The sequence below is a fragment of the Cydia fagiglandana genome, chromosome 19 (genome assembly GCF_963556715.1).
Source record: "Cydia fagiglandana chromosome 19, ilCydFagi1.1, whole genome shotgun sequence".
In the NCBI taxonomy this organism is placed as follows: domain Eukaryota; kingdom Metazoa; phylum Arthropoda; class Insecta; order Lepidoptera; family Tortricidae; genus Cydia; species Cydia fagiglandana.
In genome coordinates, this window is record NC_085950.1 from 4,145,737 (window position 1) to 4,161,754 (window position 16,018).

Sequence of the window (16,018 nt, forward strand, 5' to 3'; positions counted from 1 at the left end):
CAGGTCTTCGGGAGGACCGGCGACATAGCGCGTTATAGGGCAGTCTTGGATAATATGCTGGATGGTTTGGGCTTCCGCACCGCAGCCGCAGGCCGGGGAGTCCACCCACCCACAGCGGTGTTTGTAATAGGCGCATCGACCGTGGCCAGTACGGAGTCTATTCAGTTTACACCAGTCTCGTCTAGGGAGGTCCGAACCCATTATTCTGGAGCCCGGCGTAATTTCACATCCTAGTTTCCCTGCCATTAACAAGCCCCAAGATTTCGTCCACTATACCATAAATAACCACCATAAATAATAGTACTAGGTACAGAAGACCAGACCAGAGAGTGCATTACTTAATATTCTGTGTTTCTACTCGGAATCAACTTGTGATGCTTTCTGTGATCTGTTCACACAAAATTGACTGTTTTCCTGTACTCCATTGACTGGACTATCGACGCGTGTACTTGCAAGTAGGCACATTTCTTCGAAACCAGTTTGTAAGGTAACCGGTTTCCGCACTGGTTTTCCCAGAAGAAAAAAACGTTTTACCAGCACATAAATCTAACTTCCTTGACATCGGAGGCACCATTAATGCTTTATTTAGGGTTCCGTAACCAAAGGGTAAAAACATGACCCTATTACTGAGACTCCATTGTCCGCCTGTCTGTCAGGCTGTATCTCATGAACAATTAGCTAGACAGTTGAAATTTCCACGGATGATGTATTTCTGTTGCCGCTATGACAACAAATACTAAAAAGTACGGAACCCTAGGTGGGCGAGTCCGACTCGCACTTGTCCGGTTTTTTTTACAGAAATAGGCCCTTTTACTGTCACGGGAGATACAGGATAACTGATGCGATAATATTATTCATTTTAATGAGTTTTATTGACACTTTTATTATAAATTATTTATTATTTTATTGATTACCTACCATTTAAACTGTTTACATACTCGTATTATCAAACTGCACAACGGGATATAATCGCCACCTCGAAACGTCGGAGGTAAATCTTAAAACTTAAATACGTGATTAAGTCCCGCTGTGCAGTTTGATAATGTTTAGTAATCGTGAAAGTTTGAATCAGTGTTTACATATTTGTATTTTTTTTAATCGAATCAATTGACACTTAATTTAATGAAACTAATTTTGAGATTTGATTTATACACAGGTGCTTACTACAATTCGAATTTTGTTAAATCAGCATCATAAAATAATATCCTACCTATAATTAAAATATTTAAACTTACAGAATAATGAGTAATAAAGTTTTTGAAAATATACTGCTTTTAGTGATTTTTATGATGTAGCATAAATAAATGAATGAAATTAATTTATTCCACAAAATATTTCCATATGAGATTAAAACATTTAAAACTAATCACATAGTAAAATATGATTAAATTAACTAAACATTTTTAAAATATACAATTGTTATCAAAGTTTTAAATTTAAAAACATTAATTAAAATTCCATCACCAAAAACGGCATGGTTATATTTTCCAAATTATTAAACTTAAAAGCAAATAAAAAATATCTACATAATAAATAAAATATTTTTAAATAACCTAATAAAACACAACCTACCTTAAACACCACAGCACACACGGATAACAATATGTCACACGATATTAACATCGAAACACCGAACCTATTAAAATCCGGACGTGCGCTCCGTACAGTGGTCGCGAGTCAACTGACGACTAAAATAAAATTTATACACTGCTCATATGTAGGTATATCTGATACAATGTACTCGTGCCATAGATTACCACGACCAGACTCCTCTTTATAAGTAAGTACTATCAGTGCGGAGACACTCCCCACTTCGGTCGAACCGGGCTCCGTTCGGCTCACCATTGCTCCGAGCAATTATTAGGGTTGGCACCACTTGACTTCCTTTTGCGTGCACGACCACAGATAAGATAATCACTTTAATTTTGACGACCCTAAATAGTCGAAAGGCATAGTACCATATATTAGAAAGGGATAGCATCATTCGACCGACCCTGCACCGCTGTCAAACTTCGGGTTTGTAGGAAGTGTCCTTTCTGTACGGTAGTACTATTATTTATTCTGTGTTACTATTAATAGTAGACGTTTTTCAGACGGAAGGAGTGCCTGGCGACCGTTGGCTCGTTGGGTGGACGACATTCGGAAGATTGGATGGCTTCTGGATGAGATTGACTCAGGACCGGGATAAGTGGCGTACTCGAAGTGAAGCCTGTGCTCAGCAGTGCAGTGGGCGATAAAAGGCTGATAAAATGAAGCGTCTGTAAATAATTGTATTTTTATGTATGTACGAGTACCTACTACAATGTCTACAACTATCCATGCTTACACGAAATTATTTTTTGTTGATGTACCTTAAACTTAAAACCACGTTCGGTTATACATACAGTATGTATCAGAACGAAAGGCAAAGGAAGAGACCCATTAATGTTTAGATCATACTGAGCAACTTTTACCATAGTGTAGTCAACAAGTTCAACACGTAATTAAGTATCTATGCCAATCTTCTTTTTGGTTTTGCCTGAGTTTTTTCTACATGTTTTGTAATAATATTCACTCCTGAACGAGGATATTCGAGTTCATATTGGACCATATTTGGAAGCTTTTGAACTATAGTTGGTTTTATGGTATGAAATTTATATGAGAATAAATCATGAATATGGATAAAATTGCAGTAGTCGGTTTCGCTTCCATTCCATAATAAATCAGTATGAAAACCTCAATATCATAATTTATAACCGAGTCATTTTCTACATGCTCCGTCTACTTTTCAAACTCCAAGGGACGCAGCCATGCGGTAGAATGAGATAGCAATATCACTTGCTCCTTCTAACGCATAAATGCGTCCCTTGGAGTGGCCGGCGTTGGCCCATCGTGTAGATGAGCCGTGATACTCGATTGGTGATTAGAGCAAGAACCACTACCACCAGTTTTGACATTGACAGATACGCTCGCGTCTAAGTAACTTACTTTCTATGCATCTCGCTCGTACTCGCATATTAGTGCAAGCGAGATGTATAGAAAGTAATTTACGTAGACGCGAGCGTATCTGTCAATGTCAAAACTGGTGGTAGCCGTAAAGTTCTGCATTGCTACTTGCATGTAGTCCTGCAGCGCTGGCTATATTTTGAGCCCTAACTTAAAGTAATATTAAAGTCAAATTTTTTTTCGCTTACGAATGCTGTTTTAAGATGTTAATCTTACATTTTGTTTTGTGTCACAGATATTATTTGCTTTTTAAGTTATTTAATAATTTGTGGTAATTATTTTGATTTTGAATTATTTTGGAGAAAAGAATATTCGAGAGAAAACATGTAACTGTGTCGCATTTAGGATAGTTTTTTTAATGTGAAAACATAGTTTGTGTCAATTACGTCCATTGCAATCGGATACTATGTCATACTATTTAAAATGACTCAAAAAATAATTAAAGTTAAAATAAATTGCTGACGTCGCATTTAATCGTATCAATATGTACATTACATGTTTTTGTGTCTTATTGAGGCACAGCTTCATAAGATTTTTGATAATTTTGTTCTAACAGGCTATTACCATAACAAAAGAATATTAAGGTTACTAGAGTTCACACCTTATTAATATAAAAGGCGGGATAAATAAGAAATATGAATTTGTGTCAGTTTCATCCATTGCATAAACAAATAATACAAAAATAATGTTCGCGTTCATACGACGTTAGCGGGTGGCTCTTAACGGGCAACGCGGGCCGTGCACGGGGAGCGGGCGCGGCGGGCGCGGCGGGCGCGGCGGGCGCGGCGCGACCTTGGCGTGACGGCGGGTAAGGGCCTCTCTCTAAAAACCACACGTTGCGTACGCAACGCATGTTTACTTGCCTTGGCCTGCGCGCCAAATTAACGCAACTTATGCAAAGTTATTTACACTACTACAAAGAGAACTTATAGATATTGTACATTATGTCACCATTTAGCAAAATAACTGTAAGTGTGTAAGTAAGAAAGAGAATTAAGGTCTGTTTATATCTATACACATTGAGAATGTGAAATTCCTCTTTGACATTCGTTACGTAATGTTGATTAACAAATATGCGACATATCCATCCTGAGGGCCTACCGCGAACATCGCAATTCGCAAATTGTGGACATCTTTCTCTGTCACTTTTATTACGTCTAATTGGAGTAAAAGAGAAAGAGTTCGCAATTTACAAACTTTAGTGTTCACGGTTACGCATCATATACTTGTGACAATGACAGGGAAAAGGTACCACTTGAGTAAAATTTGCTTATTAATGCCGTGACTTGAGGTAACTTTCATTCTTTGATAAAAATATTACTTCTTGAACTTAATTTATATTAATGTTGTTAATATTTTGATTTCTATATCTAATTATCTAATCAAGTCTAACTTCAATATATCTTAATTATATGGACTAATAAATTTTAATATAAACATTTTTTTTTCATTATTAATAGCACAAACCAGTCTACATATTTAATGTAAATTATGCACATATATTTTTTAATGTATTTTTTTGTTCTTAGCATTTTTTTACAATAGATATTATTAATTACACGTATTGAGGTTATTTAAAGCCTGTTTATTCTTATGTTTTGAATACATTTACCTTAAATAATAATCACCAACACTTTTGATAGTTCAAGCTTCTTGGATAATACCTTTGGGTTCAATTGGCGTAAAGGACATTTTGGCGAAAATAAGTTATATCCACTACCGTAGCCTCAAAGGGCTTAACTGACAAAACGCGATTTACCAGGAGAGCCAAAAATCAGTTTTGTTTTGAGAAAAAAATCAGACACTTTTGTTTGTTTGAATTAACTGATGCCTGTATGTGGCTTATTCCTAATTTTTTGAGGTCTTTTAAACTGATTTCTTGAATACAATGCTTATTTACGAAAATAGCATGTCCGTTACGCCAAAAAACACGACTATTTTTAAAAAGGCGTCCCTTACGCCTCTTCTTTGCAATATTGGCAACTTGCATTTAGGGAACACTATACTTCTAGTACTATACTTTACATATAAAAATTATAGAGATGTATTCACTGTCAAGTTTTCCCCATTTTTGTTATTTTGGATACTTAAACGTGGAAAAGGTCGTTTTCTTAGCCACAAAAACAATGTTTTTTTTTTATTTGTTTATATTACTTCAAGTATATGAATTTAATTTAATTTGGTAGGTGAGAAGAGATCTCTGCTAAAAACAATTGAAAACCGAAGGGGAAACATGTTGGGGCACATGATACGTCACGATACTTACATAAACTCTATAATTGAAGGCAGAATAGAAGAACAGAGAGGCAGAGGAAGACCGAGACGTGCATATATTGACCAGGCCAAAGAGAAAATTAATGTAGTGACGTGACGCATCAGGAGCTCAAAACAGTGGCAGAGAAAAGAACGGAATGGCGAATACTCCACCGACAAGAGCTAGGCTACTATGAAGTATTTGAACAAATTAAATTGAAGTATTATTATTATACATTTACCCTCAATAATAATTACCAACACTTTTGATAGTTCAAGCTTCTTGGATAATAATTACCTTTGGGTTTAATTGGCGTAAAGGACATTTTAGTGAAAATGAGTTATATCGACTACCGTAGGCTCAAAGGGCTTAACTGACAAAACGCGATTTTTCAGGAGAGCCAAAAAACAGTTTTGTTTGAGGAAAAAATCAGACCTATTTTTGTTTGTTTGAATAAACTAATGCCTCTATGTGGCTTATTCCTAACTTTTTGAGGTCTTTTAAACTGATTTATTGAACTTACAATACAATGCTTATTAACGAAAATAGCATGTCCGTTACGCCAAAAAACACGACTGTTTTTAAGAAGGGCGTCCCTTACGTCTCTTCTTTATTGTTTATCTTATTAGAAAAAGGGCGTAATGTACTAAACTTTAAACTGTTTTAGTACCATTTGGCGTAAATCCAATAATTTCGTTGCAATATTGCCAATATTGCTACTAATTGCATTTAGGGAACACTATACTTCTAAGTACTTACTATAATTTACATTTTTGTTCCGAAAAAATATAGAGATGTAGTATTCACTGTTAAGTTTTGTTATTTTGAATACTTAAACGTGGAAAAGGTCGTTTTCTTAGCCACTAAAACAATGTTCTATTTATTCGTTTAGGTATATTACTTCAACAGAATCACTGCTGTCCTACCATTGATGTATATATTGATATACAACAATTTCTAACAAATTAATTTAACTATAGAAAGTATTATGCCTTATTTCTGTTTGTAATGTTAATTAGATTATAAATTTTACTTTTACATACTAAAATACTATTAGGTACAATAGTAGTTGAGAAATTTCATATGCCTATTCAGTAAAACTTAATGAATATGATCGCATATTTATGACATTACATTAGAGTAGAAAAAGGCCAGGCTTAAGTACTTCTATGGATTTAAATGCAAACGGTAATTTAACTAAACAGTAACTTTCATAAGGGTAATCCTGTAAATTAGGGTTTAAACAAAAAAGTATTAATGATACGTTTTAATCAATAGGTATTACCAATGACCCAGTCACAAACAAAACTAAAAGTTATCAGTCTTACCTTAATTAAACGCCATAATTATCATTTGAATATAGTCATGTTTTATTATTTTCATAAAACTGATGAAAAAGTACCCACTAGTTCAGTTTAAATTGTCGAAATTTAGTAACCCTATAAATAAAGCAATGAGCACATGAGCAGATAATGCAAGTACCTACTTAATAAAAATAATTCACAAGGAAAGTATAACTAGCTCATCCCACTTAAACACAAAAAAACAACAATTATAAACCCGAAATTATACATAGTATGGGGGCGTATCTCGTACATTGAATTATCTAACACTCGTGTAAATATCCATTAGTTGTGGGCGTAAAGTACATTTAGCACTCAAAAAGCACAAAGAGGCGTAACGGACAAAAAATTACCACATATTTATTTAATAAAATGTCTGATGCAAAAGACATCCACCCAAATCGTACACAAAGTTGGGAGTTACGCCAAAATGTCTCACAAATTTTTTTTGAATTGGCAGATACGGCCATATGCTTTGGAAAATTGTGTTCAAGCATTGATTTTTCATAGTGCTTAACGGACATTTTTTTCAAGTTATCGAGACGTTAAATAATACTATTCGATAGAAAAAAAAATACTGAGTATAACTGCATTTTCGCAATTTTGTCCCTTACGCCCTTTGAGCCTACGGTAGTCGTTATATACAGTTTTGTTCAGAATTCCAAGCGCTTTCGTTCGATATCTCTTAAAAAGTTGCCTTTACGACCCAATTTTTGCACTATGAGCTTGCAAAAACAGCTTATCTCAATGGTAAATTACCAGTTATAAATTAGAAATATGGATATTATCGTAAAGGTTACCGCTATAAATATTGTTGTAAATGACGTACATGTGTTTTGTCGTCCCTTAAGCCCTTCATTTGTCTTGGTGATTTTTCATATCGTGTCTCGTATGGTCAATATGGTCGTAAAGGACATATTATACTACATATTGATATTATTTTACTTGCCCTTTATTTTCGTCCCTTTTGCGGAGGAAACTGCGGGCTGCTGGGGTGCTGACGCGAAACAATTTGTGCGTGACATAGGCAAAAGGGAGAGGATCCCTACTCTGAATCTTTTCTGGTGCAAAGGCTATGGACAGATAGCCATCCAGCGGGGTAATGCCGTGAGTATTATGGGCACTTTTGCACCGGAAGCGATAAAGAACGGGTTTGACTAATAGTTACTGCGTATTTATTTTTAATTTTTAAGATGTAAAATTCCTATGTTCGAAAATTTTAATAAACAAAGTTATTAGGATTTTAGATACTATACTATTATAACTCTAATCGGGATATACCTGGCATAATGAACTACCGTTTGATACATTTTTAAGCTTCGTAACAGTAAATTATGCTGAGAAAAGTTAACATGTGTACCGTGACTGGTAACTAATACACCACGAATTTGGAATAAAATAGTCTGATAACGTCTCTTACGTCCCCCTAATAAACAAGATTCACTAAATTATCAAAAATTTCATGGGCGTAAAGGACATTCATAGTGTTTTTGACCAATTTTAAAGGAAATTAACTTCTTTCGTATTTAATTTATAGATATGATTGCTAATTCAGGTTAAACAGACTAACATTTTGAGTACTTTTCCAATACACATCAAAAACATAGCTCGATAAACCACAAAAATATATTATAAACATTTTAAAAAAATGCAGTTTTTCGCGTCTCCTGAAAAGTAGCATTTTGTCCTTTACGCCAATTGAACCAAAAGGTATCGTAATAATATATATTACTAAAATTAATAAAATCAGTCTTTATATTATGTATCAACTAGGTACATATTATAGTTGCACATGCAAGTGCAAATATTTTCATTGCATTCAATTCATGCTATGTTGTGGGGGGCGTGGCTAACGATAATCGCAAGCCAACATTTTTTCTCATAATTATACCAACCCGGTGGAGCCCGTAATATCACCAAAATAATTAAAACAATTATATTCTGCTCCTCAAACGAACATACTTTTTTTTTCAATAACTTTTTATAATTTATGAAGTCTTGTATTCAATGTACATCATCATCATTATAATTGACGTTGCTTGCCAGGCTTTATACATCACAAAATTAGCAATACATTGCGTCTTAAAATAATCTTAAAAAGTGTTCTAAATATCGAATAAAAGTTATTTTTAAAAGTCGCTGATGTGACATTCTCATTCAAAAGGTAGGGACCACTTTGTCGTTTACCATAAAGACGAAACTTTACTGTATCTTTATACAAATAAGCTGTCAGAGAGTCCTTATGGCAAGGATAAAGTGGTACCTTTTGATTGCGAACTTCACGAATGTTGGTCAGTATGAGGAGCCTATGAAAAGATGCCTCCGAATGAAATAAATACACTGTAATGGCTCCTCTACACGATGGGCCAATGCCGGCCACTCCAAGGGACGCATTTATGCGTTAGAGGGAGCAAGTGATATTGCTATCTCATTCTACCGCATGGCTGCGTTCCTTGGAGTGGCCGGCGTTGGCCCATCGGATAGAGAAGCCATAATATTCATCTAACAAGCACCCTACCCGCGTAGGTAGCCTTCCCCGCGTACGCCGTTCATGCAAAGTTTTATTTTGCCAAATAGTAAAAAACCGTGGTTGAAAATGACCCAAATTATGAATGTTGTCTCGATGTGGCATTATAATAATGTAGACGTAAACTTAATAACATGAATTTTTTTTTGTGGCAGATACTTGATTTTTATAAGAAAAAAAAATATTAAAAATAAAAGCGGTGGATGAATTTGACACACATTTGTTTGAATAACATATTATAATATCCTGTGAAGTACAACACTTCACTTACCGACTATAATTTTATTTTAGGCATTTTAGGTTCACTATTAGGTATTTATTAAATGTCATTATACCCGTGGATGAAAATGACACAAAATGCGTGTGTATGTCGGAAGCCACTTCGCTTTTACAGGGAAACAAAGAATTTCATCTCGAATATTGTTTTTACCGAATGCTGTTTAAAAAAAGAAATACCTAAATTTCTACCTAAGCAAATACCTAGGATGACACAAATTATTATTATTAGGTTTAGTATGTGGTCTGGAAACTATATGTAAAAAATAAGCAAAATTAATAATCTTATAACTTCAAAAGTTATTGCTACCGGACTAATGTCCGAGTGCCGAAAATCGGGGTGACTTTGAAAATAAGAATAATTACGACAAACGTCAAAACATTTTGAGTATTCATAATTGTAACTAAAAATATTTAAATGAAAAAACCGGGCAAGTGCGAGTCGGACTCGCGCACGAAGGGTTCCGTACCATAAAGCAAAAAAAAAACGGGAAAAAAATGCAAAAAGAAAACGGTCACCCATCCAAGTACTGACCACGCCCGACGTTGCTTAACTTTGGTCAAAAATCACGTTTGCTGGGAGCCCCACTTAAATCTTTATTTTATTCTGTTTTTAGTATTTGTTGTTATAGCGGCAACAGAAATACATCAGCTGTGAAAATTTCAACTGACTAGCTATCACGGTTCGTGAGATACAGCCTGGTGACAGACAGACGGACGGACGGACGGACAGCGAAGTCTTAGTAATAGGGTCCCGTTTTACCCTTTGGGTACGGAACACTAAATATAATGTGACGTTATCTATGAAAAGAGACCTTATTGTCGATAGCGCTTACGCCATTATTAACGATGATCCGATATAAATACATTTCCGCGCGACGCTGTGCGGCGTAAGCGCCGTCGACAATAAGGTCCCTTTTCATAGATAATGCCCCAACTATTGTTTTAAAAGGCCCTACTGGCACTTATCTGTAGATTAGTGTAGATATAGATAGACAGTTAATAATAATATTATACGTGTTTATAAATTTTATAATACATTATCTATAAGATAACAGTACCATATGCTTTCAGTGAATGCAGTGACGTATGTAGGGGTGTGTGAAGATGTTTACATTATACTTAACACATTCCGAGCACATTAGCACAACTGAATTGGCGACAATAGGGAATATTACGCAAAACGTAGAGGGCGTCACTAGGCCAATCACATGGCCTACCGTGAAACACGACAATCGAAAGTTCGGTTTCTACTTCTCTATCACTCTTGCCTATTCGATAGATAGAGAGGCAGATAAAGAATATTCGAATTTCGCGTTTCGCGGTAGGCCACCTGTAAACAAACCGCCTTGGTGCATCTATGTCATAGTGGAAACTTGTCAAAAACTGCTTATGGCGTAGTATGTATAAGTTACTCTATGGTTTACTAAACAAATTAGTGCTGCACTCTGGCGGCAGAACATTGCAGTAATACTCCCTATTACATATACCCTCAACCGGGGTGAATAGGGATGACTGGGGTGAATAGGGACAAAACTTAAAATGTGATTTACCTGACTTGACTGTGTCTTTAAAAATACCCTCACAAATTAAGATAAAGATGTGGTCGTGCATAGGGACGTCAAATTGTGTCAACCCTAATACTAATAATTGCTCAGTGCAATGCTGAGCCGAACGGAGCCGAGTTTGCCCGAAGTCAGGAGTGTCTCCCCCACTGGTGTTGCTAACTGCAGTTAATCTGTGCTATTAAGGGCAACTACCCGCAAGGAATGCGTTTAAATATGCTTCATCCCATTATCTTTAACGAGTGAAGCGTTAGTGTCGATAACAAGGGTGATAATTGCTTAATTGCAACATGGAAAATCTATTAAAGTTATCTAAATTGAGAGAGAGAGAGAGGTTAGTAACACACACGGCATATTTTCAATCCTAAAGACGTGTCCAGACGAGGACAATTTTTCGCCAGTCTGATTAAATTGTCCGATCAAATCAGGCCGTGCACGCAAACGCCAATTTGGCTCACCGAATTCAACCGCCGATTATGACAGGTATTACCGGACGCAAGAATACCAATTTGTGACGCTAGTATTAGCGTTTCGGTGCATTTTATAATTTCACCATAAATTCAAGATTGATGAAATGGCCAAATTGACGTTTGTGTCTGCACCACCTGATTTGATCGGACAATTTAATCAGGTCGGTGAAATATTGTTCTCGTCTGGACAGGCCTTTAAGGGGCCCACAGATTGCCAGTTCGCCGGAAGATATCAGCCTGTCAGTTGTTTGGAACTGTCACATTTCGCGTTTAACTGACAGGCTGATATCGTCCGGCGAACTGCTAATCTGTCATGTAAGTATGTGTCATGTTTGGTGTACCTATACTATACCGTAAGTGACATTATAATAATCAAATAAAAAAAAAATCTGTGGGCCCCTTTATTAGGCATATTTTGCGACTTTTGCAATATAATATTAAATGGTCATGTGCAATAAAAACGCAGGCAATTAATAACCGAACCACTATATGTCTATAATGATATATATTTACGTAAGTAAGTAGTTATTTTACAAACGTGTTTTAATTATCCGTTCTGCGTATTGGATATAACGCCGTATTACATTATCTACCTGTATAATAGATACTCTATAAGCCACGATTACCCGAGGCAAGTGATTAACCGATCACAGGACAAGTGCGTGTCGTTGTAAAGGGCGCTTTACACTGTGCGTAACTCGTGACAACGGATATAAATCGTTAGGTACACTCTGGTCCCTATTTCACCAACGTGACAGGTGCGACAATTCGACAAGTCTCATTGTTGCTGACGTCACAGGCATCCATGGGCTACGGTTATCACTTTCCATCGGGCGGGCCGTATTCCTGTTTGTCACCATCATTGTATTATTTTAAAAAACTTTATTATATCGGCAAAAAACAGATATTTCTCTTGTGATGTTTATGATGATAATGATGACAATTGTCACAAGATTTCAAAGAACTTTCGGTAATTCTTGACAGCAAATGAGTTGTGTCGGAATTTCGTGACAATTTTCGTATTTCTTGTGACAATTGTCATTAGCTTCGCAAAATAAGTACTTATTTACTGGCGATATAGTGGAGTTTTTTTTTAATTAACATGTTGGTGGCAAACAGCCACACCGTCCGTCTGATGGTAAGCGGTTACCGTAGTCTATGGAGGCCTGTGACGTCAGTAGCAGTGATGTGGACAATTGCGACATTTGTCACGTTGGTGAAATACAGCCCTGGGCCCTGGTGACAAACAGACGGACAGTGGAGTCTTAGCAATATTAGGGTCCCGTTTTTACCCTTTGGGTACGGATCCTAAAAATTGATGATTTTTGAAAGGGGATGAAAATGGGGTTGAAAATTTTTAACCACCTCTATGCGTTAGTACTTCGCCGACAGTTAGTACTTAACACATATAATAAATTAACCAAAGGATAACGGTTTAATAATAAACTAGATTACATATAAAACCCGCGCAGCTGATAAGCCGATAACGATAATACATTATAACATAATAATGCAATACGATATTGAATAACTTCTGTTTGTTTTATGACTGTTGAAAAACACATATACGATAGTCGCAAGCTCACTTTGCTTGGCATTTTATAACGTTTATATTAGAGTTAGACATAGGCGTACCCACGGCGGGGCAAGGAGGGGCAGTTGCTCCACCCTGGTCTCTGACCATAAGCTAAGAATTTCTGTTTCAACCGTACCCTGTTACAACGTACCCAGCCTCCACTACTTCTGCCCCACCCCTTAAAAAATGCTGCGTAACCCCACGGTTAGACCAAGAAAAGTCTGCAGCGATTTTGATAGCCCACTCAGTGCAAGTGTTATTTTAAACGTTAATTTTCTATGAAATTATGACGTATATATACTAGGTAGGTACTCAATTCTATCCTTTGTTAAAAAAAAACAATAGTTTATTTTTTATGAACTTTAGGTAAACACCATGACCTCTGCGCACGGTGATTGCTCATTTAAACCGTCAATTGAATGCAAACATAGACAAATGAGTCATTACTTAATTTTAAAAACCTCATAAAACACATTTTCAATAGTAGAAATATAGACCGTATGATATTCAACACAAGATTCGTTTCCTTTTAAATTATTTGACGTCGTTACGATATTTTGTAGTTTGGTGACAAATATCGATAGTTGAAATAAAAAGGTGCTAACGAACTTTTTAGAACGGTTTAAATTTCGACTTTATGAATTTTAGTATAAGGTTGAGATTCTGTTAAGTCTTCGTTGGTTGACAATGTTGGTAGTATAGTTTCCATGGTACTGGCTGCCCGGTAATGATGACTTGCTATATTATTATATTGCTATCGATTGTAACCTAAAATCTAGGCATAGACTAATTATGATGAGTGGATAACTACCTATATAACCTTCACTTATTGAAATAGTTTTTTTTTTTCGAGTATTTGCTGAGTTTTGTTTGTGGGTGATATCAGTACAAGCACATACTAATTTCATAAATAAGTAAATGTAAATACATGAGACAGTTGGATTATACAGTGTGTTTTTTTTAAGTGGGACAGTATGGGGAAATCCCAAAGTATAAGAGATACAGGGAAACTGTCTTAGGAAACATTAGGTACTTTTTTGTGAAAAAAAAAATGGTATAGTCAAAATTTTGGTCAAGTGTGAGTTGTCCCTAAAAATGATTAATTTTGATGAAATTTTTTTTTGACGCACATCTACTCAGTTTCATGAGGGGATCATTTTATTGTATGGGAAGAAAAAAATCGGGACAGCAGAAGTTAGTCAAATTTAAGAAAATCGTTTTCATTTTTACAACCCGTGTAAATTGAAAACCACTGCCCACTGCAAGGTTTTTATTTAAAAAATATTGCCTATTCCAGTTTTACATTTGAATTTGGAACACTTTATTTGGTTTAAAAAGGATTAAAATACTTTAAGATATTCTTACGCGAGCCTTACCTTACAAATCTAATTTAAAAAAAAAACAAATTTTAAATTTGGAACTTCTTGAAACAAACAGTATTTTACTTGATATTTCATTGTTTAAAGTTAACATTATGTTAAGTTTTCGTCATGGAATTACCAAACTCGCATAAAGTAGATTTAATTGAAGCGTATTTTGTAAATTATCGTAGCTCTGTGAATGCGTTACAGTGGTATCGGGAACGTTATCCGGACCGCGATCAACCGGACCGCAAAATTTTTGACAAACTGGTGAAAAATTTAAGAAAGGGAGGCTGTTTTAAATTAAAACGGAAGAGACGAGCCACAGTAATAAATGAATTTACAACTATCGCAATCTTAGGATATTTTGAAGCCTACCCAAAAGCCTCATTGAGGGAAGCTGCTAACACTATCGGTGTGCATAAATCTACAGTACGAAAGGTATTGAAGGCTTACAAGTACAAGTGTTACATAGAAGGTCATCTTGTACAAGCATTGCTTCCAGGAGACACTGACCGGAGATTAGCATTTTGCCAGTGGTTTGTAGCATGCTCGATTAGAAACCCGTCTTTTCCAAGCCGGATTATTTGGACAGATGAATGCAATTTTTCAAACAATGGCATGTACAATAGAAAAAATAATCATTTTTGGGCACGTACAAACCCCTTCCGAACTACGGCAACCCATAACCAGGTCCGCTTTTCCTTTAATTGTTGGTGTGCAATATTAGATAATAAAATCTTTGCCATTAAAATTTACCATGGAACATTGAATAGTCAAAAATATCAGGAAATATTAAACATGGCTGTGGATTTAGTAGATATGGCAATTCCATTAAATAATTTGAATAATATCATCTACCAACAAGACGGCGCCCCTGCCCACAATAGTATCGCTACGAAACAGTTTTTAAATGAACATTTTCTTGATCGCTGGATGGGCACAAATGGCCCTATTAAATGGCCACCACGTTCACCCGATTTAACACCGTTGGATTTTTTCATTTGGGGGTACCTTAAAGGTCGAATTTATGCAGATACTTACAACTCGGTACAAGAGTTAAAAGACGCAGTGCATTATCATTTGAACAACATACATCACAACGCCTTGTCTAAAGCTACCAGAGGTGTTCTGAAACGCGCTCGTGCCTGCATTCGACAAGAGGGAGGCCACTTTGAACATTTACTTTAATGTAAAATTATTTTATTAAATTTACCTAACTTCTGCTGTCCCGATTTTTTTCTTCCCATACAATAAAATGATCCCCTCATGAAACTGAGTAGATGTGCGTCAAAAAAAAATTTCATCAAAATTAATCATTTTTAGGGACAACTCACACTTGACCAAAATTTTGACTATACCAATTTTTTTTTCACAAAAAAGTACCTAATGTTTCCTAAGACAGTTTCCCTGTATCTCTTATACTTTAGGATTTCCCCATACTGTCCCACTTAAAAAAAACACACTGTATATACATAGTTCGTTTTTTTTAGCATTAGAAAGAACTTGTAAGAAGGTAAGCGATCTCGACATGTCTTTTAATTGAAAATAGTACATTAATACAGAGGCCGGGACGAAAGGGGTTGCCGGCCGAAGACATATAGACGGCCGAGCGAAGCGAGGCCGGATAGGTCTGAGCGCGGGCAACCCCATTTCCCGCC

The 16,018-nt window shown here is 35.9% G+C and overlaps 1 protein-coding gene across 2 annotated transcripts in view; it reads right to left on the bottom strand.

The window, feature by feature from the left end:
• Window positions 1-16,018, bottom strand: part of LOC134673854 (oxidative stress-induced growth inhibitor 1-like) — a 74,124-nt gene that overhangs the window by 42,302 nt on the left and 15,804 nt on the right. The window contains exon 1 of one of the 2 annotated variants that reach the window (XM_063531894.1): window positions 1,573-1,677. The exons of the other annotated variant lie outside the window; for it this stretch is intronic. The gene's annotated coding sequence lies outside the window, so the exon portion shown is untranslated. Of the gene's footprint in view, window positions 1-1,572; window positions 1,678-16,018 lie in introns of those variants that run through there. 2 annotated transcript variants of the gene reach the window in all.